Source organism: Saccopteryx bilineata, chromosome 1 (genome assembly GCF_036850765.1).
Source record: "Saccopteryx bilineata isolate mSacBil1 chromosome 1, mSacBil1_pri_phased_curated, whole genome shotgun sequence".
Taxonomy (NCBI): domain Eukaryota; kingdom Metazoa; phylum Chordata; class Mammalia; order Chiroptera; family Emballonuridae; genus Saccopteryx; species Saccopteryx bilineata.
Window position 1 is genome coordinate 290528122 of NC_089490.1, and position 17647 is coordinate 290545768.

The 17647-nt window shown below is 33.8% G+C and overlaps 1 protein-coding gene across 1 annotated transcript in view; it reads right to left on the reverse strand.

Moving 5' to 3' along the window:
• The window catches only part of LOC136313582 (cadherin-10), a 161836-nt gene extending 147992 nt beyond the window's left edge, over positions 1-13844 (reverse strand). Inside the window, exon 1 of the mRNA XM_066244116.1 lies at positions 13501-13844. The gene's annotated coding sequence lies outside the window, so the exon portion shown is untranslated. The remainder of the gene's footprint in view (positions 1-13500) is intronic.
• Between the last annotated feature and the right edge of the window lie 3803 nt (positions 13845-17647).

Consider the following 17647-nt stretch of genomic DNA (forward strand, 5'->3'; position numbering starts at 1 on the left):
GATAACAGCTATAAGAGTATTTTTTTTATAATTTTATGATTTTACAAATTCATCTTCAGTTCCCAGTGATCTCTATTGTTTTAATTTAAGTTAATCACCCTAGTGGCCAAAAGAGAGGCATTTTGAAGCTGTTCACATTGTGGCCTGTAAGTGTGATTAAGTGACCCCATATCCATCCAATCTTGGAATTGAAGTATTCCTCAGGTTTTCATGATGATGATGATAATGGTGATGATGGTGATGCTAATGATAACGAACAGTAATACTTTAGGATGGTGACATAAATGTGTCCACATATACATAGATAGATAAATGATAGTTATAGACATAACTATAGGTACAGAAATAAATTAGAGAAAATATTATTTTGCTCATCTTTTGCTATGGGCAATGTATAAAGAAAATGCATTTTTATTAAATTTATTTATTACTTTCAGATAATAAAGTGAACAATGAGGGGTAAGACCACATAAGTATATTTCTGGTTCCTAGAGAAAAATTGTATTGTTTTGTTTTTAAGTTTACTTCCATGTAAAAGGACAAGAAAAGCAGTAGCTATGGGATGAATGAGTATGCTGTTCGCATTCAAGTTGGTTATTTAGACACTAAAAACCTAGTTAGAGAAGTTTGATGTTTGGTAAATATATACATCGCACCATGCATATTATAAATTTTCTAGTATTCATGGGAAAAAAGCAAACAAATTTGTCTTTCTGAACTTCCACTGAAAAACACATCCAATAGCATGGGTTGCTGGCATCACTTTATATGCTTTCTGTACAGACTGAATATTTACATTTAAGTATTCCAAAACGCAAAAATAACAATAATGAAGCCTCTGGTTTCTTTGTTCTGCACACCAGAGGAGGCTGAAAGAAATTATGTGTTATGAAATTTAAAAATTTAAGGAGTTGTTAGAGTGGTCTTGCAGCACACAGTAAAACTATATTTTAGCTTAAAAATTATATCTTGTCTCAAAGTGTTTAAAATATTTTGCTTATGTTTTTGCAAGACAAAATTTTAATCACTCATATAAACATGTAAAATACCGAATTAATGTAAATGTAATTATTTTAATGCCATTTTATAGCCCTTAATATAAGTTTAGATTGGTGACTAAGATCCAAGTGCAATAATGCTCAGTTGGAAAAGAAACTGAAGCCAGAAAGCATGCCATATACCATGATAGTGCCACAAGGTGGCTCCAAACACCATGGTATGTTATTTTACTTCTTCATAGTTGAAGAGAATTTTACCAGAAATACTGATATCAATTTACCCCATATAAATGGGTCAATGCTGCAAAAAATACATACTCATTTCAACCTTCTGATTAAGTTTTGAGTCTAATTTATATTATTTAAAAATGCAAGCATTCAAAACAATACATCAAATGTTTGAAAACCTTGAATTTTATTTTATTTAGTCTGTACAATTAATTATTCAACATTTTTGTAGGTTTTAAAAATTAATTTCTCCTTTAAATTTGCACAACTTTATTCCCAGTTGATTTCCAACTAAATGAAAAGAAAATACCGCCAAGTTAATGAACTTTTTTCCTCATATAATTAAAGAATTTTGAAACTAAAGAGAAAGCATGTCTAAATTTTTAACATTGAAAGACTTAATATGAAAATTACATACTTTTTAGAAAATCAAGTAAATGAAAGTACATAATATTAATAGAACATTTTTTATTAGCCATCCTATTCAATCAGTGATAGAGCTAAATCATTTAATCAAATATCAGACTGAAGCCATGAAAACAAAATGTTTTTCAAAGATCACAGAATTTAATAAAGATGCTATGAAGAAGACTATAACTTTGATTAAATAAATAATAAATAATTCAATAGAGAATAAGTATAAATTTATAGAGATTAAAAAATGAGAATTATTGTTACTATGTTTACAAAATTATACCTGTTGTCTAGGTTTTGTCTTTATTACGACTTACCTCAACTTTACAGGTGGTTAGAAAAGATAAAGTGCAAAGTATATTCTTTAAATATGTGAACTAAAGCAAATATATCAATTAATATTGAATTATAAATAAAACTGGAAGGTATAAACTGTAATGTCACTCTGAATTTTAAAAATAAAGTTTTAAAAAGAAAGGTATTTATAGACTCATAGAAATGTCTATTTTTATAACCCTAATATTTCAGTTTGTTTATTTTGTAATCCATAGAATTCATTCCAGATGCTTTCTAAAAACTATATAAAAAGAGCCACATAAGAAAGGGGGGAAAAAAAGTCATTTTAAATGGATCTTCATCTCACCTTGAATGTAAAGAATAAAAAGAATAAAGTATCTAAATAAAACCTGATAAAATTTCACATTTTGCAGTTGGTGATATGTCTTCATCAGATGGTTTCTAGGACCTAGTCTGAGAAAGCAGTATCCCACTGAACTTTCAGCTTGTCATATAGGCTGCAGGATTATTCCTGAGATTTATAGGTATCCAAACTTTAATGAGATTATTTCTGTAATGCATTGCCTCTGTTCATCATTCTTGTTCTAATTCTCATTATTCTGACCTCAAGAAGGAGAATCTGTGAAAGGTACCATTACTGCAGTATATTCAGAATGGTTCACGTTTCACCTGAGTGAGTTTATGTGGCTTAAGGAACACACAACAGTTAGTCTCCATCTTTCTATCATTTTCTCCCTCTTCTGTCTCTTTTTTGGATCCTTCACATCATTTTCAAATTTCATATGTATTAATTCCCTAGATCACAAAATTACTATACACGAGCCTGAGATTATAATTTAAGTTTTCAGGTTACAGTCTCTCTTTTTGCAAAAGATATTTTCACAATCATTTAAAAAATGAATATATTTATAATAGTTATATATTGAGTTCTTTTCAATTACAATCGATTGTATGAGCTCATTCTAATGATTATAGATAAATAAACGGTGTCCTTAGAAATTATATGGGTCAAACTCCAATTTTCACAAACCAAACTGTATCTATATCTACATCTATCTATATTTGTATCTATTTCTATTTTTATCTATATATACAAATTAAAAATAATGATGTTATTGGTAGAATTAGTGTCAAAATCAGACTTAAAACAGCAAGAGTTTCTCATTTTAACTCAAAAACAAAATTATTATTACATAGTAAAGTTTTCAAAAATTTTAAGTGATAGCCAAATCATAGCATATGAATGGTTAAAATTAAAACACATTCAATATTAATTAAAAAAAAGCACAGGTTACAAGAATTTACATATAGTGATATAATAAAAACACAGAATGGTAATAAGTAGCACTAGGATACCTATTACATGACAGATATTATTTGCCCTTTATTTTACTTCTATGTATTTATTTATTTATTTATTTATCTATCTATTTATTTATTTGAGAGGCAGGCGGACAGACTCCCACATGCACCCCAACCAGGATCCACCGAACAAGTTTCCTACCAGGTGATGTTCTGCCCATCTGGGGCTGCTGCTCAGTTGCATTGCAACCGAGCTATTTTAGTGCCTAAGGCAGGCCATCGGGTCATTCTCAGCAACCTAGCAAAACATGCTCAAACCATTCAAGTCATGGCTACAGGAGGGGAAGAGAGAGAGAGAGACACACACACACAGAGAGAGAGAGACAGAGACAGAGACAGAGAGAGAGAGAGAGAGAGAGAGAGATGGAGAAGCAGGTGGTCATTTCTCCTGTGTGCCCTGACCAGGAATCAAACCTGGGACTTCTACATGCCGTTAAGACACTCTCGCTGAGCCAACTGGCCAGGGCATTATGTGCCATTTATACTTATAGTTTCTTTTATTTTTATTTTATTTTTTATTTATTTATTTATTATTTTTTGTATTTTTCTGAAGCTGGAAACGGGGAGAGACAGTCAGACAGACTCCCGCATGCGCCTGACCGGGATCCATCTGGCACGCCCACCAGGGGGCATGCTCTGCCCCTCCGGGGCGTCGCTCTGTTGCGACCAGAGCCACTCTAGCGCCTGGGGCAGAGGCCAAGGAGCCATCCCCAGAGCCCGGGCCATCTTTACTCCAATGGAGTCTCAGCTGCGGGAGGGGAAGAGAAAGACAGAGAGGAAGGAGAAGGGGAGGGGTGGAGAAGCAGATGGGCGCTTCTCCTGTGTGCCCTGGCCGGGAATCGAACCCGGGACTTCTGCATGCCAGGCCGATGCTCTACCACTGAGCCAACTGGCCAGGGCTATTTTTATTTTTTAATTGAGTTTATTGGGGTACATGTTTAGGCATGCAACTCAATACAACATCATCTGCACACAGCATCTTGTGCCCATTACTCCAAGCAATGTCTTTTTCATCTCCATTTTCCCCCACTTTATTTACCTCCCCTTTTCTCCCTCTGGCTATATCTGTCTGTGTTTATATCTTTATACATATATATATATATACTTTTTTTGCTTAATTCCTTCACCTTCTGTCATCCAGTCACCCAACTCCCTACCCTGTCAGCTATCAGTCTGTTTCATGTATCCATGTCTGCTTCTATTTTGCTCGTGAGTTTAATTTGCTGTTAGATTCTTATGATAATTGCACTGTTATGTAAGTAAAATTATTAATCTATTTTATAGATAAAACTAATAATATTAAATATTAAACATAATATTAAACATATGGTAAGTGACATAGAATTTAAACCTTAACAGCTTGGTACCATAGTCCATGCTTTTATCCATCAAAGAAATTCTATGAAAGGCAATCTTGCCATTATAAAAAAGGCAGTTTCATTGCGTGATGTTAAACAGGTGTCCTCACAAAAATAGATCAGAGCTTGGTAGCAACTTTTTCAGAGTGACCAAGTTTGAAACTCAATGGCTTCTTTGGAGTGACTGTCTTAATTGCTTGTGGGATGTGGAAGCTTCTTTTTAGAAGAATTTTCAGAAATGTTATTTGGGGGTTGACTTGGTCTACAGATATATACTTTTTAATTAGGCTTCTTGTCAGGAATAGAAACATTAGTATCAAATTTGGGTCCTTGCCTCAAGATGGCAGTTGGCTATTGCAAATGTAAAGTGAATGTAAATCACCAACCAAGATAGCTGCTCCAACCTGAAGCTGAATTTACTCTCAGGTCTTCACTGAACAAACCTGAGGCTACACAAAATGTGTCTTGAATTCATCTGTTAACTTATTTTGATATTTTTCTTGAAAGATGTCATGTGGCTGTGAATACAATAATGTAACTTTCAAAAAATAGATGAAGTCAGTGCCCTATGTTATTCATTCTCAAAGTACCTAATTCTCATACTTCTTACATTAGGCAAAACAAAAATGGTCGTGTGATTATTCATTTAACATCTCACTATAACACAGGTTTTGTTTTTCTCTCTCTCTCTGTGTATATCTCATGACATTTGCATAGTGCCTGGTTTATGGTAGGCTTCAAAGAATACATGGCGAATAATGAAATGAAAGAATGAATAAAAAAATATACTGAGAGGTTTATTCAGTACTTTATATAATAGTACTTTATATAAAAGCAAAACTGAAGACTGTTTAGTATGGAGAATTTAGGTGTTTACCTTATGATATTCTTTTATCGACTTTAATATTATTCTATAAAAATTAAAACATTTAAAAGTGTATTGGTATTTTATTATAAATCATATCATCTAGTATTTAATAGTTATTATTTCACATTAGAACCACTTCTCCTCATATACAAATTTGTATTGGATGCATCCTTATTTCTCTGGGTGTGGCACTAAAGAATTGGTTTATATAAACTTACCCAAAATAAATGAAATTAATTAGAGGCAAAGGAAAAATGAGCAGGTTACTATTCAGATTTAAAGTCATATAATTTATGAAGAAAAATATGAGTCTGACCAGGCGGTGGCACAGTGGAGAGAGAATTGGACTGGGACACAGAGGACTCAGGTTCAAAACCTCGAGGTCTCTGGCTTGAGCACAGGCTCATTTGGCTTGAGCATGGGATAACCAGCTTGAGCGCAGGGTCGTTGGCATGGGATCATAGACATGAGACCATGGTCGCTGGCTGGCTTGAATCCAGGGCTGCTGGCTTGAGCAAGGGGTCATTCGCTCTGCTGTAGCTCTCCCCCCCCCCCCCCGTCAAGGCATATATGAGAAAGCAATCAATGAACAACTAAGGTGCCACAATGAAGAATTGATACTTCTCATCTCTCTCCCTTCCAGTCTGACTGTTCCTATCTGTCCCTCTCTCTGTCTCTCTCTGTCACACACCCACCCACACACACACACAAAATATGACACATGAAAAAGAATAAATAGCAACACATAATAGCTTCAAATCAAAAGATAATTAAATTAATAATTATAAAATTTCTCTATCATTGTAGACAATCTGTCAGCACTATTAAAAATTAAATTTTTCCATAAAGACGTTTTGAGAACAGTGAGTTTATAAAACATCTTAGTTTGCTTCTAGAAAAAACCAGGCTCTTCTAACCCACTTTTTTTCATCTTTGACCTACTTAGAAATGGGTTTGATCCAGTAGTTCCTGTGAATAAAGTGAAGTGAGCTAATATCTTTGCTCTGATGACAAGATTTTGAATGCCATCTCTTCACTTCTACACTGGACAAGATACTCAGCAGAGGTTGTACACCTAACACTGACATGTCTTTGTGCTAAAAAACAAACAAACAAACATGCTTTTCTCTCATTTTGTTCAGATTTTATATGCTATGGTGAAGGCTACAACTCTGAGAAGAAAGTTCCTTAAAGGAATTATTTCTCTTAACTTAGATTTTAGGAATATTTAATTTTCCCCGTAATTTTTTTCTACTGAAAATAAATAACTTATATCTATTCCCAAGAGAGTGAAGTTTAACAAATTAATTTTAAAAATTATGTAGAACAACCTAGTTATTAAATGTTGAAAAACTGGGACATACATCTTAAAAAAGCAAATAGCTAAAAGAGATTCTTAGAAAAAGGTAGAGTTCTTATTTTATAATGTTTCTTATTGCATGGATCCAGAAAGCTCTGTTTCAGTAGGGAGACAAAAACAACATTTTTTTTGAATCAAAATTCTATAGAAAATCACCGCCCTTCTTTCCAGTGGGGAAAAAAGACAAAGAAGTGAAAGAGACAAGTGCTCCCAATACATGTCTGTACTTAGCATTCAACTTTGAACAAATCTAAAGTGTAATGCCTTGGTGAAGGGAGTGGAGAAAGAAAGACTTTCCATAGGTTCCTGTTAATAAAGAAAGGCTTTTATTCAAGTCCAGGAACTAGATGCTGACAGAAAAATGTTCAAGTTGGGGGACTTTTTTATTATTAACAATATTATTAATTTTAATGGGGTGACATTGATAAATCAGGGTACATATGTTCAGAGAAAACATCTCCAGATTATTTTGACATTTGATCATGTTGCATACCCCTCACCCAAAGTCAAATTGTCTTCTGTCACCTTCTATCTGGTTTTCTTTGAGCCCCTCCCCTTCCCCACCCCCTCCCTCTTTTTCCTTCCCCCCTAATCCCCCCATCCTCTCACCTCGGGTAACTATCACACTCTTGTCCATCAAGTTGGGGGATTTCACTGTCCAGAGACTACATATATAAAAATCACGCTAGTGACAAAATACAGTTCAAGACTACAGAGCAGGAATAAGCCCCAATTTATAATTCTATATGAAGAATTCAAATAAATAAATAAAGAAGAAGAAGAAAATGTTATAATTGACTTGGCTAATGGTTAGTGTAGACTCAGTTTCTACTTATTTAATTAAATAAGTTGACATACAGGTTATTATATTCCAATGATTTCTTTTCTCTGTTATTGAGTAAGCTAACAAATCACACTATTGTTATATGAATACACAATTCATATTTTTTATTTCATTAGCAATAGATTTAAACCAATGAAAGACAGTAAAATATTTTGGTTTATTTAAATCAAATATTTCTAATAAAATAATTAAGGAATAGACTTATGTGTGGAAGATGCACATGGTAAACACAAAACCATTAAAGGCCCTCAGTTCAAATATTTTTCAAATATGCCTAAATATGAGGCTGTTAATTTAAAGCTGATACTTAGAGGTGAAATAATCCAGAAATATTATGGTGCTTCACCTAAATTTGAAGTCTGATTCAAGAAATATAAAAGCATTCATGACTTTTCTAAAATCCCAGAAGTTATCATGGTTTTCAAATGAAGTTAGTTTAACCTGATTTTCTTGGGAGTAGAGATACATGAAAAAGGAGTGTCAGTCACATTTTTAAACTGTGTGATATTAGCATATGCAAAATGTATACTTAATCACCTAGGCAAATACATTGATTACCTTTGATTTATTTCTATAACCATGCCAAATTTTAGCTTTAATTTTTGTATTTATATGTGCTATGTGAACATGGCAAAGAATTACCAGAATAACACATGTTAAAACATTAACTTTATTTAGTTTATTAATTATTTTAATTTCCCAAACATTCTACTTAACTTGATTACAACTACTGTTTATGCTTCCCCATGTTTCAACTTAAACTAAGAGAAAAAAATGGTAGGGTTTTTTTTTTTTTGTTTATTTAGTTTTGTTTTTTACTCTGCAGTATCTAGAATAGACATTTGCTTATTATATATCAGTTTATATTTTTAGGTTGCAAACTGGTAATATTTATATCTTCAACAAAGAAGAATCAAGATGCCTAATCAAAAATTGCTTTTAGAAACATACAATTTACGTTTAATTTATTTTTAAAATGAGAGTTCTATCAAACTATTTCAATATTCTCTGTTACAGTAAATCAACAAAGATTTCCAATCAATAACTGATGTGTTGAGTATAATAACTCTTGTCTATGCATTATACATCCTAATACTTTGGAGAAATCATTTCAATACAAATGCTGAAGTTCCCATTATTGCTTACTAGGGCAATAAACTACAGTGGTGTCAATTTCAAATCCTTAAAAGCCTAGGTGTTATCTATAAGAATTGCTTTCATATTAAAGGACATGCTCTAGCCAACTGAACAATTATATACTTCATGCTTATAATGCAAAGTATAATGTAATGAATCCAATGTATAATGTAGCAGAAGATAGAATACTGGTTGAAATATCACAAGATTTACAGAAATATTACTTTGTATAGGGTAATATAAAAAAGTACATGGGATACTCATTCAAGGACTTGTAATAGTCATCAATGAGAGGAGGTGAAGTAAGGGAGGGAGAGAGAAAAGGGAAAAGAGGGTGGGAGGTTGGACAGGGAAAGAGACAGGGAGAGAAAGTGAGAGAGAGAGAGAGGGAGGGGGGCCAGCTGGGCTATAAAGTGTTCAGACTTGTTATTTAATGATAAGTTTCCTATTGTGAAGCAATGATACCTTATAGCCTATAGCTTAATTCTTTTCTGAAACTCAAAATGTGATTTAACATTAATTTATCTTTCTGTCTCATGTACAGTATTTAGAATCAAGGCCACTTTTTTAAAAAAGAGAAGAAGGTTTAAAATTGAGATCACATGATTTAGTAAACTACTTTATAATGATACTGGCAAAGTCTCTAGAGACATGTATCCCTCTACTTCAGGGGATTGTTCATATGAAGGCATTTCAACCTTCCACAGGCAGTCATTATTTTTAAAGAATGTTATATTCATTTCCTAAAGTAAGGTAAAATATAATTTCATTTCATTCATTCTTACTTAATGTTCAGCTTTACCTTTCTTTAAATCAACCACCAATATGGTAATGTTTATATATAGACCATCATTCACATTTCAAGAGAGAAATAAAAGTGTAAAGATATCGGTGAGAACAAAGCACATTCATTCATTAAAAAAATCAGGATACTTTTGTGAGAAGTTTCATTGATTTAAGCAAAAGTTACATCAAAACATTTGTTTTAAAACCATATGATTATTTTCATGGATCAATATGAATATTACATTAAGGATAATGCATTCCCAGAAGTCTACAACTTTAATGTGATAGACGTGACTTTTTACAATGTTTGCATCTTGAGTGAGTTGGATAGAGTAGTGACAAAGAAGGCAAGGCAAAGGCAAAAACGGCCTCATATGCTTTAGACAGCCTCACAAAAGACAATACAAATGGATTTTAAAAGAGCTGAAGGTCTCACACTACAATGTCAAGTGAGGTGAGAATGCTGTTATGTAGGGCAAGAAGGAAGTGAAAACCAGAGGTGACTGAGCTGATATTGTCTCAGAAAACAGGCACTGCTGTTGACTATCTGAAATTTTGCTATTCTTATGCATGAGAAAATTCTGTAATATTGAGTGTTGAACTTATTGGAAGTAAAAGCAGAAAATGTTAATAATAGTACTCTGAGGACCTAATCTAAATGTTTTAGAAAAAGAGGACAGATGTTTAAATGTTTAAATACAGGATGCTTTTTTTCCTATCTGCATATTTCAGTTTATTATAATTACAACAAAATTAAATTTCCTTGATGAACTCATTGGTTTAAACAAAGTATCAAGTAAAGGAAATCAGGTTAACCTATTTTAACTTTCATTCCTCAAACATACCTTCACAATGCTATTTCTCGAACTCTGATTCATTTATTGTAATATTCATAATAGGGTCCATATACACAGTACAATGCTTCTTCAATGTCACCATGGCTCAGTACATGTCTAACAAGTATGAGAGCACCTTTCTTGCTATTTGATTTTCAGCTCCAATCTATTTCAAACATAACTGTTAAATATAATATGGTTAGTAAAATGACTGTTCTGAAACCCTGTCCAGATAATATTCTACTTTAATCAAAAGTAGAGTTTTCAAACATAGATCTGACATTTGGAGATTCAATGTTTGCATAAAGTTACTTATGAATGGTATAAATAATTTTATTTTTCTGCTTATATTTTGTTACCTTGTTTCAGTGCATCACAAGCACTTGTAATGTGGCAACAGTCTTAGAACATAATTTGCATAGTAAAAATAAGCATACATTATGGCTAATGCTTTTGAAACCCAAGGGCTAGATCAGAGGTAGTTGAGTTTACATGGTGACTTGTACTTATTGCTTACTATGCAACACTAGTGATAATAACATTTAACAAAAATATGGTTCACTTTGCAGCTGAATCAGCATCATTGAAGCCAATGCTGTTCCTTTGCTGCAGCCTAGCGGAGTGATTTGGTATAAAAATGACATGTTCCAGCTCACGGGGTTATCACTTGCTGCAAAGTAGGTTAAAAAACAGAGGAAATAAGTCGTACGTTCAGAAATCCCACAGACAATATGTACTCTGTCCTAGTTACTTGTTTATATGGAAAAATAAGTGAAGATCCAGAAATGTTCCCAGAGTCTGAACAGGGTTCCCATATTTTGGAATGGACCTTTTCAATTTCAAATATTCTCTTTTTCATCAACAACAACAAAAAAATACCTCCTTCAGATTATGCTAACTTTCTTAATGTGCCAGAAATGTATATCTCTGTAGATAGAAAATCAACTTTCTATCCCTTTTTTAAAAGAAAATCTGAATGTAAGTAAAGATTTTAGAGTGGAGTATCAAACTGAATACCTATATATTACTGTCTATATCAATAAGTAGCTAATTTTTATAAACATCTAAAAATATCACCTGAAGCATGGATCAGGTACCAAGAAAGTATACCACAGATCTCAAAACATACACATACGCATGTAAGTGTCATACAGATTATATGCTACTTTCCTATTTTCCTGGGTGTGTGTGTGTGTGTGTGTGTGTGTGTGTGTGTGTGTTTCCTTTTCCATGACATCTAAGTGAATGAAATTCTATTCTTTCATTAGAGTCAGGAAAGGCATAAGCATTCTCCAGGGAAGTCAATTTGTTAGCAAAAAGTAATTGAAACCAAAGAAGTATCAGATTTAGTGAAAACAGACATTGAATTACACTTTTAAAACACAAGAATAAAAAGTAAAAGCAAATGAAAAAAGCTTTTTTTTATGTTTTTATCACCAGAATGGATTTGTATTTGATGTGTTCCCAAGCCACAGAGACTCTCTGCTTATATCTGTGCACTCTCCAATCCTTTTACCCTCCCCAGCCCCATAAACCACTATTTCCTTCTACATTACACATTGAATACATATATACCTCATTACTACATTGCAGGGAAGGAGAGCGAGGCAGATTATCTGCTACGCAACTTATCCTTTACCTATTTCTTTATAACACAACCTTTTCCTTCTTTCTTCATCACTTTAACTAAAAATGAACCAGGAGCTCTTGTCAATGACATAATGTTTTCATGAAAGTTCTACTAATTAAAAATCTTCACCATACCAGACCTAAAAAATGAACACACTCGTGCCAAGTGTTATTCACCACAGAGACGCTCTTGTAGCAACATTTTAAGGAAGCATAGAGAGGGAGATGGTGTGGAGGGAGAAAGTCAACTATCATATGCATTTAAGTATAACACTCGTAGGCATCAGAGGACAGATTATTTTTAATACAGGTCCTTCAAAAAGAAAAACAACAAACAAGAAAGGAACAAAAATAATACATCTCCAAACAGATGAGAGTAATGGATGTATAGTTTTGGATAACAGAAGCTTTTACTGGAATGAAGAACCACAATTATAGGAAATAGATCTGTTTTTTGGAAGCAAGAGATGAGAGGTCACTCTAAATGATGTTTGTCTTTGATTGCCCTGTAGACCCCCCCTTTTTAACAATAAGGAGATGGTAGATTTTTATTGCAGGGGCATAAAAACACTTTTAGACTACTGCTTTTGACCATACTTACAGTGCTATCAATAGTTACTTGTTGGGAACATGCATTTAGACTTGCAATGTGCTGCATTAATTTAACACCACATAAAATATGGATTTTATTGCAGCAGAGACAATAAATGCTGCAACTGCTGACTACATGCATCTAATCTTCCCTCTTCATCTTGCCCCCCTCATACTTCTGACTCAGACATAAAAATGTGAATATGGGAATGATGCCTTATTCCATTCTGATAAATGCCAATCTATTTTATTTATGTAGATGCTTAGTGACCATTGACTGTTTCAAATAATCTGTCTTCTGCTTGTCATTTCTCTTTACATTAAATATACAATGAACTATGATTATGAATAAGTGCAGAGTGAATCCATTCATATGCAATGCAAAGTAATGTTAGATGATGCTTGACTTCACAGTAACAACGTTCTCTTGAACTGATTTTCAAAATAAGGAACAAATATGAACATGCCAAATTTCACTCCCCAATATATTTTTAGCATTTGTTCAGAGTAAATAAATTTACAAACTCTAATATCAATACCCACCGTTGAGCACAATATATAATTTATCCAGTTTCACATACCTCTATAGATATTCAAAGCAGCTGTTTCCAGAATCCAATATATGTATAGTTTTTTGCTTATTAATTTATTTATGTATTAAAGGTGATCATTTGGAAATCATGCCAAATACAACTTAAAAGCAAACATTTTTCCCCCAGGGAAAGGAAATAAAGACCGTAAGGGAGTTAAAAAAAAAAAAAAAACAAACACAGAGAGATGAAGTCTTCCTACCTTTTTTATCAGCTTCTGGATAACGGAAGTTGGTTCCAGCCAAAATAACCCTGGAGAAATTGTCACTATGTCCCTTTTTTGTTTGTTTTCGGCAGTTATTTTCTATCACTGATTCTACTTCAATCTAACTCAAGCTTTCTCTCAGCATCACTTTTAACTCTGGACGGCAGGGTACCGAAGAAAACGGGGTGGTGGGGGGAGCTCTCTCTGATTGGCTTTCATTCAGTGCTCCTGATTAAGGGAGGAAAAAAAAAACTGGGAAAGGTTGGGGGGGAAGCCCTTCCTCACACGGAGAGAAAGGTTCTGCTGATAGAGCTGCAGCACTCGCCATGGGAAGGTTGGAGACTGGGGAAGTGCTGGCTTTCGCTAGCACACAGCGATTTGCAAGTGAATGCGAGGGGAGGGCGCATCCGAGAGGAGGGCTTTGGATGAAAGGCGTCCCCTCCCCCGCAGGGCAGAAAGACTCTCTGTTTCAAGGCTAAGGTAATCAGCCCAATCTAATCCGGCTGTGTCCGTAATACAATCTCAGGAACTGGACTGCTTCTTGCAATTCTTTTTAAATAGATACTCCTTCTTCTTCTGACATATATATTCCTGCACCATCCTTACGCCCGACTATTGAAATACAAATATTAACGGGGTGCCAAGTCAAATTGCAACCAGACCTGACACGGTACAAAAGTGATTTTTGTTGCGGTATATGCATTTTTTTTAAGCTTTCAGTGAACTTTCCTTTCTTGATTCTCCAAATACCTTATTTTTTTGTTGCTTGTCATACGACGACATACCTTGCTCGTCGTTTTAATGCCCGTGAGCTAGTCTTGTCTGCTTAATTTTATCTGCTCTGCATTTTTATGTCATACAGATGAAAATATTTTATTCATAACTTGAATATGCAATTAATGCTATTAAAATATTTAAACTTTGAATTTGACACAATTGCCTTGTTTTGTTTTTTCTTTTAACTTTTTATTTCTCAGAAATTTGAGTTTCATGCCCAAATGTGTGCGTGGTTCTATTTACTTAACAACCATCTAACTGCCCTTTTCCCTATTTCTCTATCTCTACATCAAGTTGGAAATAATCAAAACCTTACCAAAGGATGTCAGTAGAGCTCCATGAAATAATGAACATCTTATATTTCTCTGGCTACATGTAGATACCATTTTTAGGTAAATAAATTATAAAACCTCTATAAAATAAATTATAAAATAATTTTAAAGCTGGTCAATGAATTATGAAGATAATCTTGTCCAGCCATAACTTAAAAAAAAAAAAAAAAGATAATACTGCTCAGAAATGTTAAATGACTTGCTTAAGCAAGGAAACTAGCGACAGTTAAAACTATAATGATCGTTTATATTTCTATAAATACATAATATATATTTATAATTGCAGTTTAGTACTGTTTCTGAAATGTATACTGCCTCTGGGGCACGTATGATTATTTTAACATCCGTAGGTCCCTTATATAATCAGCACAATGGGAAAGGAAGGAATCTAAATACCTAAGGAGTTGGCATTTAGATGGACCAAGAGAGATCATCCTTACATCTGCTTTCTAGAAAGAGGAGTGAAATGAAGAACGCTCCTTTCCATTGAAAACTGCTAGGATTTCATTGTCTGGAAATGAGAGACAGACACAAATTATTGCAAGGGGGGCTGGAAATGCAGGATTTACTCTGGAAGCTATTTGCCCAGCTAAAATCTTTGACTAGGATAGAAGGGGATGACAGAATTGGGTACAAAGAACTGCAGTGCGGTCAGAGCTGTCATAGAATAGTATATTTTATGGTTTTTTTAAGGGGGAAAAAACCAAAATTTTGTTCTTTTCTATTTTATTTATTTGTTTGTTTGTTTGTTTGGACTTTGATTTTTTTTCAGTGAGAGACAGGAACATTGAGCTGCTCCTATATGTGCCCTAACCCGGGGAATCGAATCCCAGACCTCTATGCTCTAGGACAATGCTTAATATTTGACTTTTAGAGAGACAGGGAGAGAAAGGGACAGAGAAGGTAAGGGAAAGGGAAGCACTTGTTATTCCACTCAGTCATGCATTTTTTGGTTGCTTCCCAAACTAACTGGGAATCAAACCTGCAACCTTGTTGTTTCAGGACGAGGCTCTTAACTAACTGACTTAATTGGCCAGGGCCTGTTCCTGTCTAAAATTAAAATTTTGTTATTATTTTAGAGAATGTTTTGCATGAAAATAATTTTAATAATATGTTAAAACTTTAAAGTATGAAACAATGGTGTTGTAGTTACTGCATTTTCTATTTCATGATCACATAAAATGTATTTATTAAATCATAAACAAAGCATCCATGAATTCTAAAGTTCAGGAGATGCAGACAGAGATATGAGAACTGGGGAAGAGGGAGAGAGAGAGAGAGGGAATGTACAATGCATCTATTAAAACATCAAATTTTCCTTAATGCCCTCTTGTAAAAGTGGGACTCATGTGTTAGCTTATTGAATATAAACTTTAGTAATAAAAGTTAAAATAAATAATATAGCATTGGCTAAAAATTAAAATCTCATGATGAGTTTTAGAAATTAAAATATATCACTTTTTAAATTTATTTCATTCCGTAAATGGGTTAACTTGAGATTCTGCCATTTTTTTCATTCCTTTTGTTTTTTTTCTGGAAATTTTATGTAAAGTAGTCCTGTGAATTAGATCAAGCTTCCCTGTAGTCACCAATGGTAGAAAACAGTAGCCCATGAAAAGTCAGGAAAACGAACTGTATGCTCTAGAGGTGTAGGGTGAGTGGGTCAGTGCCTCACAGAATTGTCCCTTGGTGTGAGGGAAGGTTACATGTACACTGTAAGCAAGTAAAGCTGATGAAAACTTTTAAAAAATGTATTTCTATACTTTTGAAACTAAATGTGAGTTTGAACAGAAAATGTTTTGCTATAATCTTAAAACACGCAAGAAACTAAAGAGCATTTTATCATTATGATGGGAACCTCTGATGTCTGACGTCCTTCATTGCAAAAGTAAAAGACCCCATTTGGTTAAAATCAGTTAAATGAAACAACCTTCCATTTCTCGTGGAATTACATGCCTAAAAATAGCATGCTGTTGCTAGACAGTAAGCAACAACCCGTGTCACTTCCTAAAGAGCTGCATACTTGCTTTAAAACAATAGCTTCCCATCCACACTTTCCTGGCATCCTTTTAGTGACATTACAGATAATCACAATTTCCACTATAATATGAAGTTAAACATAGTTTTTTTCTCTTGGGCTAGAGGAGGAGAGTACAGAAAGTCTACACTGCTTCACTCTCCAAAAATACACTGGCAGAAAAATAATTAGGCATAGCTTGTTTGACTCAACATTTTTTCCTAATCTTCTTCTAGTCTGCCTTACTGAGCTGTACAGACTGGAAAATTAAAAATTACATTCCCCTGGCAGTGAGTGCTCAGGTGGGAGTAGGGAGGGATTCATGTTCCAATTTTTAAGATGTCCTCATCATCCTTGAATTAGAAATTAAGTTAAATAAGGAGAAAGGCAAGGTGGAAGGCATTGGTCTGGCCAGCAGAGCTGAGGAAGTCTGGTTTTGCGGTCACCCTTATCTGGGGCAGTATTGGCAACTGTTGGGACCACAGCAATGGATGTGTGATTCTGAGGCTGACGTGCTCTTGATAGTCATCCAGTCTTTCTCTGTCTATTCATGTTGTAAACTGCCAGCTACCATTCAAAATGAAATAATAATAATTATTATTATTATTATATTGCCTAAAATAGCTGAAGTGCTTTCTATCTGCCACTGAAATGTTACTGAAACCTCTGTGACAGCAACCTCTGTTATCATTACCGTTTAACTGAATCTCAACATCTCTTAGATCGTGTAACTTGGAAGTGGGACCAGGGAGGACTGAGCCAGGGAAAGATTAAAGTATCAAATAGCCAGTTGTTTCAAAAAATATAATTATTTTGAAAAACAATAAAGAGTTAATGAAGGAATAAAGGGATAAAGATCAGGACTGGTTTTCTTAACTTTCTTAGATCAAACCTGAATCAAACTGCTTAATTTTTTCTCTACAATTTTTAATGTAAAAAAATTTTGGTTACATATGAAAAGATTTACAAGCAAATTGAATCCTATCTTAGCGAGGCAGAAAAAAATAAATTGAATAAT